At 45.2% G+C, this 19,869-nt stretch overlaps 1 protein-coding gene across 1 annotated transcript in view; it reads right to left on the reverse strand.

The window, feature by feature from the left end:
• Window positions 1–19,869, reverse strand: part of nkain2 (sodium/potassium transporting ATPase interacting 2) — a 418,979-nt gene that overhangs the window by 329,210 nt on the left and 69,900 nt on the right. The window lies entirely within an intron of this gene.

The raw sequence follows: 19,869 nt of genomic DNA on the forward strand, positions 1-19,869 counted from the left end.
CTCATACGTCAGTCCTGCCATCCCAGGAATCAGTCGGGCAAACCTTCGCTGCACTCCTACTATAGCAAGTACATCCTTCCTCAGATAAGGAGACCAAAACGGCACCCAATATTCCAGCAGTGGTCTCACCAAGGCCCTGTACAATTGCAGCAAGACATCCCTGCTCCTGTACTCGAATCCTCTGGCTATGAAGGCCAAAGTATCATTTGTCTTCTTCACCGCCTGCTGCACCTGCATACTTACCTTCAATGACTGGTGTACAAGGACACCCAGGTCTCGTTGCACATTCCCCTCTCTCAATTTATAGCCATTCAGATAATAATCTGCCTTCCTGTTTTTGCTACCAAAGTGGATAACCTCACATTTATCTACATTATACTGCATCTGCCATGCATTTGCCCACTCACTCAGCTTGTCCAAATCACACTGAAGCATCTCTGCATCCTCCTCACAGCTCACCATCCTACCCAGCTTTGTGACATCTGCAAATCTGGAGATATTACATTTAATTCCCTCATCTAAATCATTAATATATATTGTGAATAACTGGGGTCCCAGCACCGATCCCTGCAGTACCCCACTAGACACTGCCTGCCATTCAGAAAAAGACCCGTTTATTCCTACTCTTTGTTTCCTGTCTGCCAACCAGTTTTCTATCCATCTCAATATACTATACCCAATCCCATGCGCTTTAATTTTACAAGCCAATCTCTTATGTGGGACTTTGTAGAAAGCCTTCTGAAAGTCCAAATAAACCACATGAACTGGCTCCCCCTTGTCAACTCTACTAGTTACATCCTTGAAAAATTCCAGTAGATTCGTCAAGCATGATTTCCCTTTTGTAAATCCACGCTGACTCTGTCCGTTTCTGTCACTGTATTCCACGTGCTCAGCTATTACATTTTTTATAATGGACTCTAGCATTTTCCCCACTACCAACGTCAAGCTGACTGGTCTATAATTCCTGTTTTCTCTCTGCCTCCCTTTTTAAATAGTGGGGTTACATTAGCTACCCTCCAATATGTAGGAAATGTTCCAGAGTCGATAGAATCTCGGAAAATGACCACCAATGCATTCACTATTTCTAGGGCCACTTCCTTAAGTACTCTGGATGTAGATTATCAGGCCCTGGGGATTTATCGGTCTTCAATCCCATCAATTTCCCCAACATCATTTCCCTACTAATACTGATTTTTTTCAGTTCCTCCCTCTCACTAAATCCTGTGTTCCCCAACGTTTCTGGTATGTTATTAGTGTTCTCCTTTGTGAAGACAGAACCAAAGTATGTATTTAGTAGGTCAGCCATTTCTTTGTTCCCCATTATAAATTCCCCTGTTTCTGACTGTAAGGGACCTACATTTCTCTTCACCAATCTTTTTCTCTTCACATACCTATAGAAACTTTTACAGTTAGTTTTTATGTTCCCTGCAAGTTTACTCTCATACTCTATTTTCCCCTTCTTAATCAATTCCTTGGTCCTCCTTTGCTGAATTTTTAACTGCCCCCAATCCTCAGGTCTGTTGTTTTTTCTGGCCAATTTGTATGCCTCTCCCTTGCATCTAATACTATCTCTAATTTCCCTTGTCAGTCATGGTTTGGCCAGCTTTCCTGTTTTACTTTTGTGCCAGACAGGAATAAACAATTGTTGCAGTTCACCCATGTGCTCTTTGAATGTTTGCCATTGCCTATCCACCATCATCCCTTTAATTAATGTTTCCCAATCCATCATATCTAACTTGCACCTCATACCATCGTAGTTTCCTTTATTAAGGTTCAGGACCCAAGTCTCAGAATTAATTATGTTATTCTCCATCTTGATGAAGAATTCTATCATATTATGATTGCTCATCCCTAAGGGGCCTCGCACAACTAGACTGACAATTATTCCTTTCTCATTACACAATACCCAGTCTAGGATGGCCTGTTCTCTTGTTGGTTCCTCAACGTATTGGTCCACAAAAATATCCTGTATACACTTAGTGTTTCTCAGCTCTACCCATACAGATTCTACATCATCAGAGCTAATATCTTTTCTCACTATTGCGTTAATTTCCTCTTTAACCAGCAATGCAACTCCACCACCTTTTCCTTTTTGTCTGTCCTTCCTAAATACTGAATATCCCTGGATGATCAGTTCGCATCTCTGGTCACCCTGCAGCCATGTCTCCGTAATCCTGACTATATCAAACCTGTTTACATTTATTTGCGCAGTTGATTCATCCACTTTATTGCGAATGCTCCTTGCGTTAAGGCTTGTCTTTTTAACATTACTTGTCCCGTTCTCACTATTTTTCACTGAGGCCCTGTTTGATTCTTGCCCTTGATTTCTCTATCACTTTTCTTATACTGCTTTCTGTCTTTTGTTCTTGTCTTTGATTCCCTTTCCTCTGACTCTTTGCATAGGTTCCCATCCCCCTACCATTTTAGTTTCCCTCCCCAACCACTCTAGCAAATGTTCCCCCAGGACATGAGTCCCGGTCCTGCCCAGGTATAAGCCGTCCAGTTTGTACTGGTCCCACCTCCCACAGAACAAGTGCTAATGCCCCAGGAATCTGAAACCCTCCCCTTCACACCATCTCTTCAGCCACGTATTCATCTAATATATCCTGCTATTTCTACTCTGACTGGCACGTGACACTGGTAGTAATCCTGAGATCAATACGTTTGAGGCCCTACTTTTCAACTTACTTCCTAACTCCCTATATTCTGCTTTTAGGACCTCATCCCTTTTTTTACCTATGTCATTTGTACCAATGTGTACCACGACCACTGGCTGTTCACCCTCCCCCTTCAGAATGCCCTGTAGCCGCTCTGAGACATCCTTGATCCTAGCACCAGGGAGGCAACATACCATCCTGGAGTCTCATTTGTGGCCACAGAAACACCTATCTATTCCCCTTACAATTGAATCCCCTAAAACTATCGCATTCCCACCCTTTTTACTCCTCCCCTGTGTAACAGAGCCAACCACGGTGGAACAAATTTGGCTGTTGCTGTTTTCTCTTGAGAGGCCATTCCCTCCAACAGTATCCAAAGTGGTATATCTGTTTTGCAGGGGAATAACCACAGGAGATTCCTGCACTGCCTGCCTAGTCCTCTTGCTTTGCTTGGTGGTCACCCATTCCCTTCCTGCCTGTGGACTCTTAGCCTGCGATGTGCCCACCTCTCTATACATGCTATCCATGATACTCTCCGCCTCACGGATGCTCCACAGTGTCCCCAGCTGCCGGTCCAGCTCCAAAACCTGGGCTTCCAGGAGCTGCAGCTGGAGACACTTCCAGCGTTTGCGTCCACAGAAACGCCTATCTATTCCCCTTACAAGTGAATCTCCTATAACTATTGCATTCCCACACTTTTTACTCCTCCCCTGTGCAGCAGAGCCAACGCAGTCTACCAGAGTCACCAATCTGCCCTGGGAGGCGGTGGCAGAGGCGGTCAGCGCCACTGGAGCACAGAGGTCAGCCATCCCGTGCCGAAAGAGGATGATTACTCTCATCCATTCTGCCAGGATACATCAACCACCTCATCACTCTCAACTCACACATTCATAAACCCATCACACGTCCACAGGGATCTCACACCTCAAGGGACAACACCACTAACTCTCACGCACACCCTCACATGTTCATCTGATTCATATCCTCTGGAGCTCACGTTCTCTTCCCGTCCATGGCTCTACTCACCACATAAACATTCCATGCAGTGCCATGCATCCTGCTCTCCATCTGTTTTCACGCAGGAGAAGCTGGGAGAGGTCCAGACTGTGGGTAGAGTAGCCCACATTAGACCCCTCACTCACTTTGAGGAGTGTGACATCACACTGACTGGTAATGAAGTGGACTGTGCCTGCAGTGATGGTGAGGTCAGCGGCAAACACCCATGTAAAGATCCTACACCACATTACCCTTCTCTGAAACCAACTGTGAGTGCTCTCTCTCCTGCTTTTGACTCTGTTGCCATGCACTAATTATCTCTACTTTGGTTCACAGGGAACTCTGCCAAGCGACTGACATCCTAAGCTAGACAGTCCCTCAGCTCCATCCATGTCCTCACCTTCTGCCAAGAAGACACTTCCTCCTTTGAAGAGCTGGAAATAAGCAGCCAGGAAGACCCATTACAGTGCTTTCCCACGCCCTGCCCCAGCACAGAGACACACCTTGGTGAGACCTACATCTCGAACAGGCTTGGATTCACAATATGGTGGTAACCGCAGGACATGTGTCCACAGCAGGAGGAGACAGGTTCACCCGAGCTCCGTCGAACTTGGAGTACTGCTGGGGAAGAGGCATCTGTGAGGTCCAAGTCAGATGTTTAGCCTCTGGAGTCGGCCTTCCAAATCATTGTGTACAGTCAGCAGAAGGTGGGGGAACATCACGCAGAATCTCTCAACAGAGTGGCGCACAAGTTGAAGGAGTGCATCTGCCTGCTCCCTGACAAAGTGGTGCCCACATGCACATGTATGGAGATCTCCGTGGGAAGTAACTGAACTGGATTAGCCATATAAATACTGTGGCTACAAATGCACATGTATGGAGATCTCCGTGGGAAGTAACTGAACTGGATTAGCCATATAAATACTGTGGCTACAAGTGCAGGTCAGAGGCTAGGAATTGTGTGACAAATAACTCACCTCCTGACCCCCCCCCGCAAAGCCTGTCCACCATCTACAAGGCACAAGTCAGGAGTGTGATAGAATATCCCCACTTGCCTGAATGAGTGTGGCTGCCACAACACTCAAGAAGCTTGACACCATCCAGGACAAAGCAGTCTGCTTGATTGCACCACATCCATAAACATTCACTCCCTCGACCACTGACACACAGTAGCAGCATTGTGTACCATCTACAAAATGCACTGCAGCAACTCACCAAGGCTCCTTAGACAGCAGCTTCCAAAACCATGACCACTACCAACTAGAAGGTCAAGGGCAGCATACAGATAGGAATACAACTACCTGGTAGTTCCCCTCCAAGTCACTCACCATCCTGACTTGGAAATATATCGCCGTTACTCCACTGTCGCTGGGTCAAATTCCTGGAACTCCCTTCCGAACAGCACTCTGGGTGTACCTACACCACATGAACCACAGCGGTTCAAGAAGGCAGCTCACCACCACCTTCTTAAGGGCTATTAAGGATGGGCAATAAAGGCTGGCCTACTCAGAAACACCCACATGAATGAATGAATAAATAAAAAAATGCCAGCCACGATGTCCCACACTAATGAGTGCGGAAAATTCCGGCCTCTAACTTTCAAAGTCAAAGAACGTCTGGGTCGAAATTTTATGTGTAAATCCCTAAACTAGAGCCACATAACAAAATGGAGGATGCCTTCATGGTGGAGTCAAGCCTTGTTTTCACAAAGACTGAGGAGTGGTCATTTATACAGCTGTGAAGAGACATCACAGCAAGTGGGTTGGTGAGGATTAAGGCATGCAGATTACTTCCGTGTGTTAGTTCCTTCACCACCTAATACAGGCCAATAATACAGCAATATAACAATACAGGCCACCTAATATGTCCATCAAGACTCAGCCAATTTGGTCAGTATTGGTACTACTAAACCACTCTTGTTGGTGAACATTGATGTTTCCACCCTGATTCCATGAAACCTCACCGATATTCTGTAATTTATAGATCTTACTGAGGACAATAGTGGCACTCAAAGTGAAATAGAAATTAGGGATGTAAAGGCTCTGGAGAGAGCACAGAGGGGATTCTCAAAAATGATTCCAGTGATAAAGAACTATAGTTATGAGGATAGATTGTAAGGTTGGGATTCTTCCTTGGAGAAAAGAAGCCTGAGAGGAGACTTGATAAGAAGTATTCAAGATCCTGAGGGGTATGGACAAGGTAAATAATGAGAAACTGTCCCATTCATGAGAACATGAAGAACTAGAAGGCACAGATTCAAAATAATTGGCAGAAGGAGTAAACGTGATGTGAGGAAATTATTTTTCACCCAGAGGGTAGTTGGAGTTTGGTACAAACTTCCTGAAAGGATGGTGGAGGCAGGTTCAATTGAGGTTTTCAAAAAGGAATTGGATTGCTACATTTATTTAATTCCTTCATGGGATCTGTACTTCGCTGGCTGGGCCAGAATTTATTGCCCATTCCTAATTGCCCTTGAGAAGGTGCCGGTGAGATGCCTTCTTGAACTGCTGCAGTCCGTGTGGTGTAGGTATACCCACAGTGCTGTTAGGTAGGGAGTTCCAGGATTTTGACCCAGTGACAGTGAAGGAACAGCGATATATTTCCAAGTCAGTATGGTGAGTGACTAGGAGGGGATCTTCCAGGTGGCGGTATTCACATCTGTCTGCTGCAGTTGTCCTTCTAGATGGTAGTGGTCGTGGGTTTGGGAGGTGCCGTCTAAGGAGCCTTGGTGAATTCCTGCAGTGCATCTTGTAGATGGTACACTCTGCTGCTACTGTGCGTCGATGGTGGAGGGAGTGAATGTTTATGGATGTGGTGCCAATCAAGCGGGCTGCTTTTTCCTGGACGGTGTCAAACTTCTTGAGTAACATGTTGGAGCTGCACTCATTCAGGCAAGTGGGGAATATTCCATCACACTCCTGACTTGTGCCTTGTAGGTGGCAGACAGGCTTTGGGGAGTCAGGAGGTGAGTTATTTGTTGCACGATTCCTAGTCTCTGACATGCTCTTGAAACCGCCGTACTTATGTGGATAGTCCAGCTCAGTTTCTGGTCAATGGTAACCCCCAGGATGTGGGTAGTGGGGGGGTTCAATGATGGTAATGCCATTGAACATCAAGGGGTGATGATTGGATTCTCTCTTGTGGGAGATGGTCATTTCATGACACTTGTGTGGCACAAATGCTACTTGCCACTTGTCTGCCCAAGCCTAGATATTGTCCAGGTCTTTCTGCATTTGGACATGGACTGCCTCAGTACCTGAGGAGTCATGAATGGTGCTGAACATTGTGCAATCATCAGTGAACATACCCACTTCTGGCCTTATGATGGAAGGTCATTGATGAAGCAGCTGAAGACTGGCCTAGGACACTACCCTGAGGAACTCCTGGAGTGGAGGTGACTGACATCCAACAACTGCAACCATCTTCCTTTGTGCTAGGTATGACTCCAATCAGTGGAGAGTTTTCCCCCTGCTTCCCATTGACTCCAGTTTTGCTAGGGCTCCTTGGTGCCACACTCGGTCAAATGCAGCCTTCATGTCAAGAGTAGTCTCTCTGACCTCCCCTTGGCAGTTCAGCTCTTTTATCCATGTTTGAACCAAGACTGTAATGAGGTCAGGAGCTGAGTGGCCTTGGTAGAACCCAAATTGGGCGTCAGTGGGAAAGCTGTTGCTAAGCCAGTGCAGCTTGATAGCACTTGACCCCTTCCATTACTTTACTATTGATCGGGAGTAGACTAATGGGGTGGTAATTGGCCTGGTTGGATTTGTCCTGCTTTTCGTGTACTGGACATATCTGGGCAATTTTCCACATATCCGGGTAGATGCCAGTGTTGTAGCTGTACTGGAACAGCTTGGTTAGGGGTGCGGCAAGTTCTAGAGCACAAGTCTTCAGTACTATAGCCGGAATACTGTCAGCGTCCATAGCCTTTGCAGTATCCACTGCCTTCAGCCTTTTCCTGATATCACATGGAGTGAACTGAATTGGCTGAAGACTGGTATCTGTGATGGTGGGAACCTCCAGAGGAGGCTGAGATGGTTCATCCACTTGGCACTTCTGGCTAACGATTGTAGCAAATGCTTCGAGCCTTACCTTTTGGCACTGAGGATGCGGATATTTGTGGAGCCCCCTACTCCGGTGAGTTGTTTAATTTTCCACCACCATTCACAACTGGGTGTGGCAGGACTGCAGAGCTTAGATCTGATCTGTTGGTTGTGGGATCGCTTAGTTCTGTCTTTCACTTGCTGCTTATGTTGTTTTGCACACAATTAGTCCTGTGTTATAGCTTCACCAGGTTGACACCTCATTTTTAGGTATGCCTGGTGCTGCTCCTGGCATGCCCTTCTGCATTCTTCATTGAACCAGGATTGATCCCCTGGCTTGATGGTAATGGTAGTGTGGGGGATACGCTGGGCCATGAGGTTACAGGTTGTGTTCAAGTACAATTCTGCTGTTGCTAATGGCCCACAGTGCCTCATGGATCCTGAGTCTTGAGTTGCTAGAACTGATGAAATCTATCCCATTTAGTGGTAGTGCCACACAACACGATGGAGGGTATCCTCAATGTGAGGCCTGGAATTTGTCTCTGCAATGACTGTGCAGTCACTCCTACCAATGCTGTCATGGATAGATGCACCTGTGGCAGGCAAGTTGGTGAGGACGAGGTCAAGTATTTTTTTCCTCTTGTTGGTTCCATCACCACCTACCATAGACCCAGTTTGGCAGCTATGTCATTTAGCACTTGGCCAGCTCGGTCAGTACTACCGAGCCATTCTTGGTGACGGGTATTGAAGTCCTCCACCCAGAGTATATTTTGCCCCTTTGCCAAACTCAGTGCTGCCTCCAAGTGGTGTTCAACATGGAGTAGCACTGATTCATCAGCTGAAGGAAGGCGGTATGTGGAATCAGCAGGAGATTTCTTTGCCCATGTTTGACTTGATGCCATGAAACTTCCTGGGGTCTGGAGTCAATATTGAGGACTCCCAGGACAATTCCCTCCTGACTGCATACCACTTTGTTGCCACCTCTGCTGGCTCTACCTGATGACTTAGAGAGTGTGCAAGGTTATGGGGATAAGGCAGGGGAATGGGACTAGGTTGAATGCTCTTTCAGAAAGCCAGTGCAGACTCGATGAGCTGAATGGCTTCCTTCTGCACAGTAAAGATACTGTGATACTGTGGTACCATAGAATGGCTTGATTACTGGAACATTGCTCCAGATGTTAAGTATTGGAACAGGCATTTGAAGGAAGCAGGTCAGGAAAATAAATCCGCACCTTGGTAATCTTTCTATGACTGATGACCAAGCCATTCTTTCTGTTCTTTTTTTGCCTCCAAACTGTCAAATCTTACAAAGGGACTTATATCCTCATATTAAAAAAATAAGGATGATGTTTTAGGGCAGTTTAAAGCCCTTTGCTGCCTTCTGGTGCTCAAGATTCCATGTGGTGTTTTATTTTTTTTTATATGTATATACGGAACAAAAAATGTGTAAACAAAGTTCAAACAGATCCATTGCAGCGACAATACGAGCTTCGGTTCCTCTCATTTCTGCTGCATGACAATGTGTACACTCAACCTATGAAGTTGATCACCAGATTCCATGTGGTGATCGCAGTCAATCTTGTGTTATAATCATGATTGCTTGCTAAATATGTTAATGAACTGAAAGGTCATGCAAGGTCAGCTCATTTGAGCAGTTAGAACTTAATGAGCAAAGGTCCTGAGAGGAAACAGGAGAAGGTGTTACTCATCCCTTTGATTGGTTGTGCCAATCTTCATACTCTTTTGTTAGTTTGATGGATAATATTTTTTTTGCAGGACCCAAAAAGCCAAAAGAGCATTGATTATGAAAAGAATTTCTGAAAGATTTGTGCCAGAAATTCATGCTTTGATGTTGGCTGAGGTATTAAAATTCCTTAGCAACAATCAAAGTCACAGGGTAAATCTTAGCTCAAAGCAAATATGCTACAACACTAAGTCCTGGAGCTGGATGATGGCTTGTGTACTAAGAATCTTTATTATTTAAAAAATATTGTGTAAGTGGCCAGCTAATGCTTTTTTTCTCTGAGAATTACTGCTCTATATTTCTTCTGGAATGCTGAATGCAGTAGTTTTGGAAACAGAAGGGATTTCTGTGAAAGTTCTCAAATTCTGCTGTTGAATAGTTATACAAGGAAAGTAATGAAATAATAAACTGATTTAATATATTCAAACATCAATTTCATAAAAAATCAGGTTGACATTATTTTATTTGTAAATTGGAGTTTTAACATTTGCTTTATATTTAAAATTAATGCCAATTGCTATACACCCTACAAAGTTGTTTGAAATAGTAGAATAGAACACTATTTAAATTATTGCCTATCTTGTTTATTATTGTTTAACTTAATTTATATCTGCAAATTTCTTAAGCATTATAAATCTTAGCGCCTGCAAAATAGCTCCTTATTCAATGAACAACTATCAAATTTTCTTCCAGCCTTAGGTCTTCTGCTTTTGCCTGCCACTGCTATGCATCCCCTAGAAAGATGCACTAGCCCAGATTCCACAGGTGCGGTCAATATCTTGGCAGGTCTGGCAGTATCCTGTGCTGAGTATACCCAGCACTACCTGCTTTTATTGCAGATTTCCAGCATCCACAGTATTTTCATTTTATTCTAGGGGTCAATATCTTTCCTGACTGGGCAAGGAATGTTGCAATTCTCAGTTCACAAGGCCAACTCTACCTCAGTCCACTGTAGGAATGGAGAAACAGCAGTCCTAAAATTAGAGTATTGCATTTATCAATCCCTTCCTGCTCCAATCCCACACATCAATATTCTGCCCAGGGCCTTTATAGGGATTGTCCAGAGAACCATCTGAAACAGGAAAGGGCCTCATTAAATTGTACAAATCAAATTCCTATGAAGTATGTATTACCCCAACTGCCATTTAATGGTGTAAATGAGAAGAGATTAGGCCGTAAATGCTTTGTGCATTTGTAACAATAATTAGTGGCCTAACAGTGGCCCTTACAGGCTCCTCTGGGATTATTTAATCAGCCCCTTCTGACTATTGACTTCAATATGGGAGCCAACTGTGGTTTGCTTCTTTCCCAGAACCAGTGAGCTGCAGCAAGGCACTCATTTAGCACCTGTAGCTCAATTATGAAATGGATGTGAAAACAAAGCATATGAAACAAAGTGGCTTGACCTGCTGCTAACAATAATTGGGAGGTAGGCATGCTCTGTTGTGGTATAACTTTAAGGGCGTATTGAAAATTGCTGGGCATCACCAGACAGGATATGATGTATACATTCATGTAATCATCGGCAGAAGATAGGAGCCGTCCCAGAGCTTAGATGTGTTAACTAACTTCTCAGGTATTATTGTACATAGTTTCAACGCTTCAAAAAAAAAATAACTTGCCTAATTGAGTCAGCGATCTTTTTTGTGAAGTTGTAAGGTTGTTTGTGTAAGGTAGAAAACACAATATGCTCTACCTGCCTTCCACCCATTCTCTGCCTATAGTTGACAATGGCTATCATGTGTCTTTATTGGCACTGCCAGTGTTCTATCCCTCATCAGTGCTATTTATGGCCATGGCAAGTATTTGATGAGCCTATTCAATAAAAAAACAGGAGAAGCTTGAATGTATTAATGTACTTTATCTTTTTAGCTAAGATCAAATATGAGAAAGGGGAAATAGTTGTTGTAGGTGTTAATTTTGTTAACAAAACTTTATTACTGATGCAAATACCTCTAGTGGTGAGATACCAAAATATTACAAGAATTCAGAAATGAGCTTTATTACCAATTTCTGGAGCTAGAGGTACAATTTTTGATGAAAGATTGAAGAAATTTGGTTTTCACCTGTAAAAGGAGCTGGTTTTGTACAAATAGCTAAGCCAGTAAACAGTATTGGAAAGATAGATCAAGAATTTAAGTTAAACAAGGGATACAAGGGAACACAAGTTGAAACTTTTAAAATTTATTCACAGGCTGTGGGCTATTCTGGTAAAGCTTCTCATATTGCCCATCCCTAATTGATCCAAACAGGTAGCGGCTGGGATTTTTTACAACTGAGTAGGCAGATGAGGGCCAGATGAGAGGCTATTAAACGTTAACTGCAGAGCGTGGGTTTGTATTCACGGTGTAGGTCAGACCAGGCAGGGAAGGCAAGTTCCCTTCCCCAAAGAGCATTAGTGGAACAGTTGAATTCTTATAATAATCCAGCAAGTATTGGTTGGGTATTTTCATGATTGTATTTTCCCAGATGCCAGGATAATTTTCATGTTATGTGACTTAGGTTATATTATCAAGGCTACTGGTTTACAGCATTTGAATAAACTGTGTTTTTGTCATTGGAATGTTAACTTTTATTTGGAATGTATTTGTATAATTGTGTGCACATTTGCAAGTAAATCAGTGGCCTTGAACACTATGGGGAGAATTTTCCCACCGTCGGGGGGGTTGTGTGGGGGAGGGTGGGGGAGGGTGTGGACCCAATAGACGTCCCCGATCGGATCCGTGCTGCCATTTTACATGGGCGGGCCAATTGAGGTCTGCCCAGCGTGACGTGCGCCTGGAAGTGCTGAGCGCTCCCTGTGGGGATGGGGGCGGTGGTGGTGTGGTGGTGGTGGTGGTTCCCGGAGTTGGGGCCTGTGTTCTTTTGCGCATGCGCGTGAAAGAGCGCAGAAATCTGCCTGAGGCAACTTCGTGTCTCAGGGAGATTCGTTTAAGTTTTAAAAATTTGAATAAAGAAAAGAAAAAATGTTAAGACATGTCCCCTCATATGACAGTGTCACATGAACTGGGACATGTCAATGAGTTTTTATAAAAGTTTTTATTCAATTTATAAACACTTCATGAAACCTCATTCCGCCCGTGGATGAGGTTTCATGAACAATGCGAAGGCTGCCTGGGCTCTTCGCCTGCACACCAGCCTTGAGGCTGGACAGGCAGGTCAGTTTATTAGTATAATTAGTTTTTAAATGGTCTTAATAGGCCTTTGACAGTTCTGCTTCCCCCGCTTACCAAGCCAAAAATTCTCCCCTATGAAAAGATTATGGCCTGACTTTTTCAGCTGGCACATGGGGGCGGTCCCGGCACACCTGTGCATAAAATAACGCATGATGACATCGAGAATATGTCCCGATGTCATCATGCTGTCTCGCAATGTTTCATTCGGCGGGCACGCATCGGAGTTAGCTATTAAGGCCTTTAAGGAAGTAATTAAGGTCATTGTTTAGCTGCCTGTCTAACCTTAGGGTTGGCGGGCAGGCAAAAAGGCCAAGCGGCTTTCATGCTTTTTAGGAAACCTCATCCACAAGCGAGATGAGGTTTCCTAAAGTTTTTATGAATTAAATTTTTTAAAATTCTGAAATATAAAAACATATCCCATCTCATGTGACACAGTCACATGAGGGGACATGCTTAACTAAATTTTCTATCCATTTATTTATTTCAAAGGCGCTTCAATCTCCCTGAGGCAGCTCCGTGCCTCTGGGAGACTGAAGTGCTCTTTTGCGCAAATGCGCGTGAAAGAGCGCTGGCCCTGAATCTCCCTCCTCCCCCCGCCTGCGCAGGCAGCGCTAAGTGCAACGGCTCGGGTATTATGCCTTAATTGGCCTGCCCGCGTAAAATGGCGGCACAGAGCTGATTGCGATCGGCTCCGCGATCGACCCTGCACGCTCCTGCTGAGCCCGCCCGCTGACCGTGAAATTCAGGCCTACATTTTTTAAAACCCTGTTGTGGTAAATTGAGTCAAGGGAAATTTCTTGCAAGGTTTCCTTAGCAGTAATTGCCTATCCAACGCTTGATTGGACAAGCTGAGACAGGGGCAGGAGGAAGCGGACCCCTCAATTTCCATTCTGCCTTGCTCACCCTGCTGAGAAATGTAAAATCCAGCCCAAGGATGCAAATAAAAAGTAGATCCTTGGATTTCCACATTCCCTTCATAAAAATAGAGACTGGGGATAAAGAAATTCAGCTCTGGTGAAAAAACGAAAGCAGGAACTAAAAGGAAAAAACAGAATTGTATTGTACTTGATAGACTGGGAGCAACATCAAAAAAGTACACAAACGCTAGGAACAGAAGTTACAAAACATAAAAGCCAGTTGAAAGAAAATTTAAAAATCCAAAGAGTTTGACTGGAATTTAGGCAAACATACCTCAATGAAGGGTGAGATTAAAATGATTATGATGATGTGCTGTTTAAATGTAAATTTCCAGTATATTGACAAGAGTAGAGATTGGAGCTAAATATAGATATTACTTTTTCATTTGCCCTCAGAATGATGATGATGATGTTGACAATACCACATTTACCCTGGTTATCCTGAGAAGCTGGTGGTGGACTGCTTTCACCTTAATCCACCACTGTCCTTGTTGCCATGCTGATTTGACAATGGAGAAATCTAAGTTATTGACTCAGCAATGATGAAGGAGTTGCCTTATATATCCAAGTGAGGAAAATACCAGTCTTGAATGGAAACTTGGAAGTGATTATATTTGCAAGACATATAAGTAAAACTTAAAGAAATAAGCAGGTGTAGCCCAAAGAATGTGCTTTCCTGCAGAAATAGATTGTAGCTTCTACCTTCACACTGTTAAATTTTGGCCCTATAATGACATTATGGGCAAATGGGGATCACAACCCTGCACTGTGTAGAGAACAGTCACCTGGCTGTGATTTTCCCTGAATTGGCCATTTAGTAGCCAGAGCATGGGCTGGCTGTCCAGTAAAGGAGGCCCTTCAATTCAGAAGCAGCAGCAGCCTGCAGTTCAAGTAAAAGACAGAAAAGGCCTCTATCTGGAGGTGCCCTCTTTCGGCAATATTTCAAACTTTTAATTGAAAACTGGCTACAGCTGCTGGGCCATCATCAGGATGGGAGTACCCCCCCAGAGTGTTGCCTGTGGCCACAACTGTGACCAGGCATTTGGGGAAGGCCTTGAAGCCTGCATGGAGAGTAGGTTTTTGCCTGCCACCTTCGGGCATCTGGCCTAGTCCTCGATGCCTCGGAGTGGCCCAAAGTCTGACAGGAAAATTTCAGCTAGTCTCTGACATTAGGCCCTTAATCCTGCTTACTTGTCTATCTGCTGCTTGCCGGTTGGTACCCCTACCAACCCTGTGAAAAGGGCCTGCAAGCAAAATGGTGCTGGTAAACTGGCAAACGGCTGGCAGCATGAATTTTTACACCACCCGTCTCAGTACTTATGAAAATTCAGCTCTAAGTTTTATTACAAGTATAACATCAGCTACTTTGAATAATAATAATGGGCTGAATTTTGCGTTGATTGTGCGGGCACGCGCCCAGCCCGATCAGGTGTGAAATCGTGCAAGATGACATCAGGCAAGCGTCCTGATTTCATCCCCTGCTCGCGCAATATTTCAGTCGGCGGGCGAGGGCTAAAGTCACAAGCGAGCCCACCGACAATTAAGAGGGCAATTAAGCTCATTAATGGCGCAATTGCAGTCTTTTTACATAGCCCGAGCAACCTTATGATTGACGGACGGGCGAATCGGCTAGGAGCCTTTACATTTTTCAGCAAACCTCATCCAACGGTGGGATGAGCTTTCCATTATTAAATAAAATAAAAATAGAAATCTATGTACAGCAGTTTTATAATCTATATGTTCAGGTGCCTGATTGTGACGCTTGGACATTTTTTTTCCTGATTTTAAAAACTTTATTTCCCGGGTTTTGGGCCTTCAGCTCCCTGAGGCAGCTCTCTGCCTTCAGGGAGCTTTCTGTCAGCGCTGGCCCATCCGTGCTGACTTCATTGTTCATCCTCCTCCTCGCCTCTTCCCAACTCCAGCAGCACTGAGTTTTTCAATGTGCGCTTCATGCTGGCTGGTCGTTAATTGGCCAGCCAGTGTGGAATTGTGGGCGGGGGCCGATCACGATCAGCGGTCTGTTTTCCGATCACTCCCAGGCCTGTCGATTGTGCCTGCCCGCCAAACTGAAAATTCAGGCCTATGTCAATGAATAACATCTCCGGTTCATTGTTCACATCAGAGGAATAAAGGACAGGCAGTAAATCCAACATCATCCATATCCTATCCTGACTTGGAAATATATCACCATTCCTTCATTGTCCTTCCCTAACAGCACCGTGGGTGTACCTACATCACATGGACTGCAGAGGTCCAAGAAGGCAGCTCACCACCACCTTCTCAAGGGCAACCAGGAATGGGCAATAAATGCTGGCCCAGCAGCGAAGCCCACATCCCGTGAATGAATGAAAAAAAATCCCAAGAATGAATTGCAAAAAAATATACAATTATGTAACAGGATAAAATTAAATGACAATCTCCTGCAAAGACAGATAAAATACTTCAATGAAATGTCTCATAAAACGTTGAAAGAGTCATTTTGAATGAGATCTTTGTTCTGTTTACAGTTGAGATCTTGTCCTAGTCTTAGGAAGAATCATATCACGAAGGCCAGATTACTCCCTCCTCATTCCACCTAGAAACTTAGACCTTTCCTGTGGTTGGTGATTAAAGAAAAATTACTCAAATCCTGAACCTAACATGCATTGTCACTCATAATATTTCTGGATGCTTTCCATAATCACTAATCAAGGAATGGATGATCCCTGCACTAAATCAGCAAGCGATTTTCTGATATTTGCCAGAGTTCTCCATTTAGAAGTTCAGGGGGAGAATTTTCTCTCTGTCGGTGGGCTGGTCAGGAGCGGGTGTGGACTAGCGTGGAGCCAATCACCACCTGCAAACGGCTGCGTGCCGCCATTTTACGTGGGCGGGCCAATTAAGGCCCACTCAGTGTGATGCGTGCCCGGTAGCGCTGCCACCTGTGCAGGCGAGGGGAGGAGGGAGAGTTGGGGCCTACGCTATTTCGTGCATGCGCGCAAAAGAGCACAGAAATCTCCCTGAAGCACGGAGGTTAAAATCACTTAGACATGTCCCATCATGTGACGCTGTCACATGAGCTGGGACATGTTTATCAAATGTTTAAAAATTTAATAAACCCTTCATGAAACCGCATCCCGCCAGTGGATGAGGTTTCATGAAAAATGCGAAGGCCACCTGGGCTCTCCATCTGCTTAATTTACTTAATTAGTTTATTAATGGCCTTAACAGGCGTTTGACAGTTCGGCAGGCACGCAGCTGACTGAGGTGCACACCCACCGAACGAAAGATCGAATGATGCGCGGTGACGTCGATGTCACCCCGTGTCATTTTACACATCCCTGCATGGGGCCCGGCCCTGCACATCGAACTGAAAATCTTGGCCCTGGTTTCAGAAACAAGTGCTTTTATTCTTTTATCCAAGAGCCCAGAAAAACAAATCAGTCCCAGAGCAAAGTATTATTGCTAATTTTGAATTTTTTGAATTTGAAGGACGGTAGATAGTACCCAGGGTCACAGAATCATTACACCGCAGAAAGAGGCCCTTTGGCCCATCATGTGTGCACCGGGACAAAAACAGAATTACCTGGAAAAACTCAGCAGGTCTGGCAGCATCGGTGGAGAAGAAAAGAGTTGACGTTTCGAGTCCTCATGACCCTTCAACAGAACTAGGTGAATCCCAGGAAGGGGTGAAATATAACCTGGTTTAAGGTGTGTGTGGGGGGGTGGAGGGGGTTGGGTGGGGGGAGAGAAGTGGAGGGGGGTGGTGTGGCTGTAGGGACAAGCAAGCAGTGATAGAAGCAGATCATCAAAAGATGTCACAGACAAAAGAACAAAAGAACACATAGGTGTTGAAGTTGGTGATATTATCTAAACGAATGTGCTAATTAAGAATGGATGGTAGGGCACTCAAAGTATAGCTCTAGTAGGGGTGGGGGGAGCATAAAAGATTTAAAAATATTTAAAAATAATGGAAATAGGTGGGAAAAGAAAAATCTATATAATTTAGTGGAAAAAAACAAAAGGAAGGGGGAAGAAACAGAAAGGGGGTGGGGATGGAGGAGGGAGCTCAAGACCTAAAGTTGTTGAATTCAATATTCAGTCCGGAAGGCTGTAAAGTGCCTAGTCGGAAGATGAGGTGTTGTTCCTCCAGTTTGAGTTGGGCTTCACTGGAACAATGCAGCAAGCCAAGGACAGACATGTGGGCAAGAGAGACGGGTGGAGTGTTAAAATGGCAAGCGACAGGGAGGTTTGGGTCATTCTTGCAGACAGACCGCAGGTGCTCTGCAAAGTGGTTGCCCGGTTTACATTTGGTCTCTCCATTGTAGAGGAGACCACATTGGGAGCAACGAATACTTAGTAGACTAAGTTGGGGGAAATGCAAGTGAAATGCTGCTTCATTTGAAAGGAGTGTTTGGGCCCCTGGACGGTGAGGAGAGAGGAAGTGAAGGGGCAGGTGTTACTTCTTTTGCGTGGGCATGGGGAGGTGCCATAGGTGGGGGGTTGAGGAGTAGGGGGTGATGGAGGAGTGGACCAGGGTGTCCCGGAGGGAACGATCCCTACGGAATGCCAACAGGGGGGGGGTGAAGGGAAGATGTGTTTGGTGGTGGCATCATGCTGGAGTTGGCGGAAATGGCGGAGGATGATCCTTTGAATGAGGAGGCTGGTGGGGTGATAAGTGAGGATAAGGGGGACCCTATCATGTTTCTGGGAGGGAGGAGAAGGCATGAGGGCGGATGCGCGGGAGATGGGCCGGACACGTTTGAGGGCCCTGTCAACGATCGTGGGTGAAAAACCTCGGTTAAGGAAGAAGGAGAACATGTCAGAGGAACTGTTTTTGAAGGTAGCATCATCGGAACAGATGCGACGGAGGCGAAGGAACTGAGATAATGGGATGGAGTCCTTACAGGAAGTGGGGCGTGAGGAGCTGTAGTCAAGGTAGCTGTGGGAGTCGGTAGGTTTGTAATGGATATTGGTGGACAGTCTATCACCAGAGATTGAGACAGAGAGGTCAAGGAAGGGAAGGGAAGTGTCAGAGATGGACCACGTGAAAATGATGGAGGGGTGGAGATTGGAAGCAAAATTAATAAATTTTTCCAAGTCCTGATGAGAGCATGAAGCAGCACCGAAGTAATCATTGATGTACCAGAGAAAGAGTTGTAGAAGGGGGTCGGAGTAGGACTGGAACAAGGAATGTTCCACATACCCCATAAAGAGACAGGCATAGCTGGGGCCCATGTGGGTACCCATAGCCACACCTTTTATTTGGAGGAAGTGAGAGGAGTTGAAGGAGAAATTGTTCAGTGTAAGAACAAGTTCAGCCATACGGAGGAGAGTAGTGGTGGATGGGGATTGTTCGGGCCTCTGTTCGAGGAAGAAGCTAAGGGCCCACTCCCTCCATTTGTGCACCGGGTCTCTGAATGAGCATTTCACCTAGGCCAGAATTTAGCCCTTGTCAGGTCGGCCTTGTGGGCCTGCCCCTGCACACCAATGGCAATATTCTGGCCATAGTTTCTAGAAGTTTCCACCGAAATTAAAATGACTGATCTGTAGTTGCTGGGCTTATCCTTACACCCTTTTTTGAACAAGGGCATAATGGGCAAAATTTTTACCTCAGCAGGTGTGTGGCGACCTGCTCAAGTGTAAAATGGCACGCGTTGACGTTGGGCAAGCGTCCGGATGTCAACGCGCAATCGCACAATACTTTGGCTGGTGGCCGGGCGCGGGAATTGGCAGCATGCCTGCCGACAATTTAAAAGCCTGTTAAGGCCATTAAAGTCTTAATTAACTTACATTTTTCGCTGCCCATCCAACTTTATGGTTGGTGGACAGGAGAAAGAGCCAAGTGGCCTTTACATTTTTTTGGAAACTTCATCCACGGGCAGGCACATGAGGCACATGAGGGGACATGTTTTATAACATTTTATGAGCCTTTATTTATTTTTCTGAAAACCCTTCATCTCCCTGAAGCAACTCTGTGCCTCAGGGAGATTGGCAAGTGCACACTCATGTGCATGTGCAAAGTTCACGCTTGCACTCCCACTCCCCCACCACCCACACAGGCAGGGCTAAGTGCAGCCACTCGTGTTCCATGCTGGGTGGGTCTTAATTGGTCCGCCAGCGTGAAATCATGGTCCGGCCCCGATCCCAGGTGGCCGCCGGCTTCCTGACCAACATTGCCCACCCCCGCCGAACCCACCCAATAAGGGCTACATTCTGCCCAATGTTTGCAATTGTCCAGTCCTCTGGCACCACCCCTGAGTCTAGGGAAGACAGAAAAATTATGGCCAGTGCCGATACAACATTCTCAGTTTCCTCCATATTCCTGGATACATTTTATCAACCTTATCAACTTTAATT

Source organism: Carcharodon carcharias, chromosome 5 (assembly GCF_017639515.1).
Source record: "Carcharodon carcharias isolate sCarCar2 chromosome 5, sCarCar2.pri, whole genome shotgun sequence".
NCBI classification, from domain to species: Eukaryota; Metazoa; Chordata; class Chondrichthyes; order Lamniformes; family Lamnidae; genus Carcharodon; species Carcharodon carcharias.